The 7,884-nt window shown below is 30.1% G+C and overlaps 1 protein-coding gene across 3 annotated transcripts in view; it reads left to right on the top strand.

The window, feature by feature from the left end:
• Nucleotides 1-7,112: 7,112 nt before the first annotated feature.
• The window catches only part of LOC143916378 (monocarboxylate transporter 9-like), a 38,231-nt gene continuing 37,459 nt past the window's right edge, over nucleotides 7,113-7,884 (top strand). The window contains exon 1 of one of the 3 annotated variants that reach the window (XM_077437454.1): nucleotides 7,113-7,496. The gene's annotated coding sequence lies outside the window, so the exon portion shown is untranslated. Of the gene's footprint in view, nucleotides 7,539-7,884 lie in introns of all 3 variants that reach the window. The other 2 variants (XM_077437452.1, XM_077437453.1) reach the window with 2 other exon arrangements.

Raw genomic sequence — 7,884 nt, 5'->3', positions numbered from 1 at the left:
AAAAAATCTAGTACGGACCAATGTACTGTTACGCTTTGTCGAACAACGGTTTTTGCTCTTGAAAGTGGTTAAAATTTGCACCCGTGCTGGAATTTATAAACACAATCTTGCCAAAAATTGATAATTGCATGCTATCGAGAATTTTTTCCCTTTCCCTTTCGCGAACTGCAAGGTTGTTTTATATACATAAGTATATAGTTATGTGTACATTTTTTTTGTTTATTTTTTGTTAAGCACTATTCAGATTGATTCTTAGAAGGATTTGACCCGAATGAAACTTTTAACCATAATTTTACCGGAGTATCTATTATTGTTGTTGCTGATGGATGGCAAGTGTGAAATATGAGCCTATTGTACTGTCTGGAGTATCTTTTGGCGGCTCAGCGTCAATGGGTCTTTTGAAAAACTTGAGAATTCTTCGAAATTCCAGAAAATAGCATGTTCTTACAAGATTCTTCCTCTCGTTAAGAACACACTTGTAGGAGTACGATTTTTTTTTAACAAATTTAATTAATTTTGGTTGAAAAAAATGACTTAATTATCATGGCAAATTGTTTGTCATTCCAATGTCGAATAGGCGAGCCTCAAAAATGGACGCCATTGATTGGTTACGGACTAAGAGAAAAATAATAAAAAATGTAATAAAATCATATAACACTTGCGTCATGATACTTAAAACTTCGACAAGGCCAAAATTGAGTAATGAACCAGTTATAAAATGCGCCCAAAAAATCTTTTAGTACAATTATTGAATTATATTATTCTACCTTCACTTTTTCTGCAATACTTTTTAACGCTCATAGTATAGTGAAGTTTTAAAATTTTTTTTGATTTTTAAATGCTTTTTATTATTACGAAATTATGTTCACAATACATCTTATATCTATTTTAATAGCTACTGATCTACTGATCATTTTCTATTTTACAATTTAATTTAATTTGGTTATTAATCATTTCAAGTTTTAAAATGAAAATAATATAACCTATGCAAATGTACATAAATGCAAACGAGCTTGTAAAATAGACATTAAGAGGGCTGTTCACCCGAAACCTTAATTTTGTTGCCGTTCCTTTCTTCGATATACATATATATTGAGTGAATGTATATATTGAGTGAATGCGACAATATATATCAATATATATATATTGATTGAATGCGACAATATATATCAATATATATATATTGAGTGAATGCGACAATATATATCAATATATATATTGAGTGAATGCGACAATATATATCAATATATATATATATATATATTGAGTGAATGCGACAGTTGCGCTTCGACCAGATAATACGTATTTTAAATTGACAAAATCGAGGTTTCGTATTCTCCAATTTTCTCCTCCGACCCTGAACCAATTTTTAAAAAATTTCATCAACGGTATGAGAAAGATAGTTTCTATGCAACTGTGCGCGTATTTTTTTTTAAATCGACCGTTAAATAAGCACGCTGGACTCTTTTCGTTGGTGTAAAAAAGAGGCGATTTTATTGATGTTTGGCGGCTCCTAGCTCCTATAAAAAATAACTAATCAAAAAAATAAAAGCACAGATGCATGCCAATGGTGGATATCCATAGCATATTAAAAAATAATTTCTCTAGTGCCATAATTGAGGAAGGGAGAATTGTAATACGTTTGTATGGACGAGGCGCTGGTGTCCAGCCCTCTTAACCGTAATAATCATGATTAAGATGATTATATAAAGAAAATAATGGAAGGATTCATTTTTTTAATATTTATATGAAGCGTTCGAAACAGAAGCATGTGGGTGAGAAGGTTGAATAAAAGCTCTTAAAAACGTAAAGGCGGTATGTAAAAATAAAACGGTACATATGTATGTACATCGAACTAGTCTGAATGGCAAATGAAAAGTATCAGAATGATACACAGAAGTGTGTAACATGACAAGGATGATCAAATAGAAGTATGAAATAAGGAAAATATTTTTGTGGAAAATATGGAATACGAAGATTAAATTTTTCCAAGATCTAATTAGATTTATAATGACTAAAATAATCATTTTTTATTATACAAAATCTATATTTTTATAGGTATACAAAATCATTTTTTTAAATACCTATAAATAAATCGGCATAATTTAGCACAAAATATTTTTCATTCCCTTTCCCCTCATTACAAGTTATTTGTCTTAACCAACAGATGGTCATTGTTGTGTCATGGGTCAATGTTTAGAATATCTGGTCAAAGTCCGAAGTTAAAAGTATGTTGATTTTGATTAATTTGCATTGTAATTATCGCACTACATTTGCTTTCAAACCATTGTAACATATAAAAATTCTTAACTGTTGTAACTATGCGATACGGACTAGGATAATAAAGGCACAAATGCCCTAGTTTGTCACTAGAATAAATTTTGCCGACGGCCAATTAAGTGATATAATCAATTTAATTAATTTATTGGTTCTAATTTTTTGTCTAGGCCATAAATATTGGCCGAGTTTGCTGTAAACGGTCGAACGAAGATGAATACTACGACAGATTTCACCAAATCAGGGGTCGACGCAACATTTTGCCAATTTTTTCTGTGATTCTAAATTACCAAAAAAGTCAATTAAATTAATGTTTTAAATCTTATATATTTTCTATAATTTTATTTAGATATTTATTTTATTTTTACATATGTATATACCAAGAAGGCCTGACAGGTAGACCCCAATTCGCCTTCCTAGACAATTAATTACAAATTGCAGCATTTTTTTACATAAATTACTGTATTTTGAGAGGCTGAAGAACAATTAATTAAGGTTGTGGCTATTTGCAGGTACTATATCTGCGACAGGCGCAAAGCCTTCTGCGCATGCGCGTGAACATTCACTGTCAGCGTGTTTACTGTTAAAATTTTGTTTTAAACCTCTTAAAATTTAGTTCGAACTCGTAAAGTGACGTAGAGTAAAAAATATAATCCAAATTAGTTTATATCATTAATTGTTAGAAAATTATTATCATATACAACGTATAATACCTATGTACATACAAGTACAAGCGGCGAAATAGCCAAATGATATAAATCTATTATAATAATGTGCGAAATTTATTTGCCTCATGTATAATGAACGATTGATTAATAACAAGACTAGCATACATTAAATGTAAGAAATTATAATCGGATTATAAGTTCACGCGCATGCTCAGTAGGCTTTGCGCCTGTCGCAGATATAGTACCTGCAAATAGCCACAACCATTAATCAATCCATTGAGACATCTATGGATTTAGACTTCTACATAATTTTTTACATAATGTACAAAAATCAAATTCAGATATTTGTAACACGGGTAGGATGATTATTACCAATTTGAGGAACCGTTTCAACTATGAAAATCAGATAAATTGCCAAACTCTGATAAGAAACGATCGACTTTGAGTTACAAATATCCAAATCCAACCAGCAGTATTAAAGATTAGCACGGGATCTAACCCAGTAATCTCTCGGTGCTAAACATAACCTCCAAGCCAAACTTCTGGCTATAAATATAAAATAACAATAACAAGTCATTTTTACAAGCTATTTATCTGTATTGATACTTACTTTTACTTAAAAACGTAAATAGACAAAAGCTGACAGCTTTGACATTCAGTACGACATGATGTGGTTATCAAGCCGTTGTAGGGTTCACGACTCGACACAATTTTCAATATAGATTAACTGACACATAATATAATACAAATATGTATATATCATATGTGACAACATTATCAAAATGACCATATGAACATTATTATTATTATCGAAGCAAAAATTGTGAAGATGTGTAATGGTCACAAATACAATTTAATAAATATAAATTCAGATATGTACATACATATGCATCGTTAGAAACAAATTTCTAATTATACCTAAACCTAAACTGACAAACTAATAACTCTAATGTTATAAATGATGAATAATAACCATTCATTTGGAAATTTCCATATCCATGGTACACATAATACTGATTTGTGTAGTGTTATTTTATTTTCAATTGAAAAATTAATCTAGTTTGTTGATTACCAATGGTTGACGTTAATAGGGCTGTATACCTGAAACCTTAATTTTGTTGTCGTTCCTTTCTTTGATATATACATATATTGAGTGAATGCGACAGTATATATCAATATATATATTGAGTGAATGCGACAGTATATATCAATTTATATATATTGAGTGAATGCGACAGTTGCGCTTCGACCATATAAAACGTATTTTAAATTGACAAAATCCAGGTTTCGTATTCTCCTATTTTCTCCCTCGAAACTGGACCAATTTTTAAAAAAAATTCATCATCGGTATGAGAAAGATATTTTCTGTGTAACTATGCGCGTATTTTTTTAAAAATCGACCGTTAAATAAGCACGCTGGACTCTTTTCGTGGGTGTAAAAAAGAGGCGATTTTATAGATGTTTGACGGCTCCTAGCTCCTATAAAAAATAACTAATCAAAAAAATAAAACGATAGATGCAACCCAATGGTGTACATCCATAGCATATTAAAAAATAATTTCTCTAGTGCCATAATTAAGGAAGGGCGAAGTCTAATACGTTTGTATGGACAAGGCGCTGGTGTCCAGCCCTCTTAAGCCACTTCATAACATAACAAATGTACTTAAAAAAATTTAACAGGGAATATATAGTTCGAAAATGTTGTTATTGATTGTAAATATTGATTAAACGAATGAATCGATAAAATTGCTTCCATTGTTTATATAATAGATAAATACTTGCACTGTAACCTTTCCTTATGTATTAAAATGTACACATGTACGTACATGCATTGATGCAGATTATGCAAAACATCAACTTTGTTAGTATTATGTATATGTAAATATAAGATATGTAATTTTATTATTTGCCATATATCATGTTTAAAGTTTATATTAAATATGTATTCAATCGTATTGTTCAGATTGAGGAATACGTCTATTTTCAAGAATGTACTTTCAATCGTGTACATACATACATATATATAAATATGTATTTCTGTAACCAAATCAAATTTTCAAATTCTATAATAGTATGTACATCAGCAGCAGAATAGACTAGTGGTTAGCATATAATGCTTTGAACAGAGTGGTCACGCGTTCGATTTTCACTGGTTTCTGCTGGCCAGACCTTGTATTTGTGACTCCAGTTCGATCGTTTCTTATCAGAGTTTGCCAATTTATCTGATTTTCATTGAAACGGTTCCAACAAATTGGCAAGCTTACCCATTTTCTCGCAAAATCTCGAGTTTTCAGCAATCTCGAATTTCGCTGAATTGTATAAAATTCTGCAACTTTACAAATTTGACCGTGAATGTCTCTTTGGATGTAAATTGATATGTATTTACTAAGTTGTTTAAAATGCTGCAAATTTACAAATTTGGCCATGGATGTCTCTGTGATTATTAATTGATATGTATTTATGTGCATATTTGTATAATATTAATAATATTTGTATTAAATGTACAATATCTCTGGCCAGGAAGGCGCATTGGGGTTATCTGTTAGGCCTTCCTGGTATAAATTAAACATTAAAATAAATAAATAAATATCAACAAATATATATTTTGTGGACAAGTTTCAAAATTGTAAACAATAGAATTTTCATATGCATATTAAAAAATATAAATATTTTTTTCTTTTGTTAATTCGTTTTGTGATTTGAATAATTGTATTTTATCAAATGCCGTTTCAGGTTATATGCAATTTCAAAATAATTGTCATTTAATGACTTTAAATACAATAATAAATTATTGCATTTATGTTGAATATAAATAATATTGTTTAACAACTTAGTTCATATATTTTATTTCGAGTGATTAATCTCAAATGATCACCTACGCATACGAAGCGTGTTACATATACAGAAGGTCATATGTACGTGATAATATGCGTAAATTCGTTTAAAAATCTGAACGGACATGTTTGTTCGTATGTAGACATATGCATATAGAATTTGTCAAATAAAAAAATGTAATGTTCATACATAAATATGTTGAACGATACCGAAAACAAGACAAGCCACAAAGTTTAGTGGTTTTACGTAGAAAACTTATAAATATAATTATTATTTAATTTCTTACTGTTTTTTATACATATATTTATTTGTCGATTCCTTACAAGTGACGTGCAAGACTATAATAAAATAGGGGGATGTTCTAATGACATTTGTGATAAAAAAGACATCATAAAATTGATGAATTGTATCACAAATTCTTAGAAATTACACAAAAAAAATAAATAATGGCACACTTAAATAGTTATGTAGTTCCGGTTTCGAAGTTAATTTATTTTTTTAGTTTATTTAAAATAAATTACGATGTATAAATAAACAAGGACGGCTAGTTTTCAATCTCTGCACAATGACAGGTATGATCTATGTATTTTCACCAGGTATATATTCTATCACTTACCTATATACACATCTCGCATTTTTGGCGAGATCAGAATGGACCCCAGATTTAGTGAATGGATTTGTTTCCCTTTTAAAAATAACAACACTCACCAATCTCACCATTAAAAGGTAGGCGCCGGATAATAGAGGTTGAATTTTTACCTGAATTTCGGACACTCAATGAACGCATCATCGCTCGAGTCAAGAAATTTGGGAAACGATTATATGTGTACGCGACAAATGAGGGTTGGACACCCCTGGTAAGGTTGCGGAAGAGCAATAGGGTGGTCTATCGGTTCGTTGACAACCCTATCCAATTTCAAAACGTTCAGGAAACGAGCGGAAAAAAACCAAGAAGTTAAACAAGACAAATTTAGACATCCGCACCTTTAGATAATTACCACATTTGATCTGTTGGAAAGAATCAGGTGCAGTTCATTTCGGAACATAATTAATAAAGGAGAGATCGAACGGTTAATGTTTGTACCTCTGTATATTAAAGTGCAATTTTATCAATAATAATGTATGTATATATGAATACCTGAGACACGTATACATGTTTCATATGGTCAAGTTTTCTGTTCATTTTTCAGGTTGAAACTTTTTCTAAAGTTAACGGGATCTTGAAACATTGGATCGAGAAGAGCTTTTACTCATATAGCTTAACATTATTTATTTGAAAGAAGTCAGTAAACTGCAACAGCCTCAGAGACTCGTAGCTTCAGTTACATAGTTCAGTATCAATTTGAAGACCGTGGTGTACGGTTGCGCTTCGCCGAATGCGCACGCGACTTGCGAAAACAGTCAAATTTTGAATTAAAAATCAATGTGAATGAGTTCAGAATTGATGTACTGTAATAAAATTATAATTTTGAAGAGTTTCGCAAATTTCCCGCGCAAAAAATATCTCCGTTTAGCGACACGTGGTTGAAGTATGTCTAATATCTTTTAGTTTGTGTCAAGTGTTTTTTAGTTTTTCTTAAATTTATTTTGAACATAAAATAATAAAAAAACCGTGTGAAATCATCCCGGGTTCGAAGAGAGCGTCACTTCAGTGGAAAGTTTTGGAATTCGGAAGACTCAAACCGGTGGTTTATATCTGGTTTTCTTTTTTGACTGGTAAGTCAACTTGGATTCATATCCATACACGTCGACTGCAAGGTATTTTTTTTTATTTATTTATACGCATTTATTCTTTTTTCGTGTCGAAATTAAGTTAATGTTAAGCAATTATGTTGTTGTAGCTAGTTTAAAAATTAAAAAAATTACACTCCCAGTAATTAGTCGAAAACAAAATGATTGCGAGAAAGTGTTTTTTTTTTTTTTCATTTAATTTTTACAATATATATATATATATATATATATATATATATATATATATATATATATATATATATATATATATATATATATATATATATATATATATATATATATATATATATATATATATATATATATATAAAACGTACACGTATCATACGTACGTTATTTTTTGCGCTATTGT

This window comes from Arctopsyche grandis, chromosome 9, assembly GCF_051622035.1.
Source record: "Arctopsyche grandis isolate Sample6627 chromosome 9, ASM5162203v2, whole genome shotgun sequence".
Lineage (NCBI taxonomy): Eukaryota > Metazoa > Arthropoda > Insecta > Trichoptera > Hydropsychidae > Arctopsyche > Arctopsyche grandis.
This window is presented reverse-complemented; position numbering and strand designations above follow the sequence as displayed.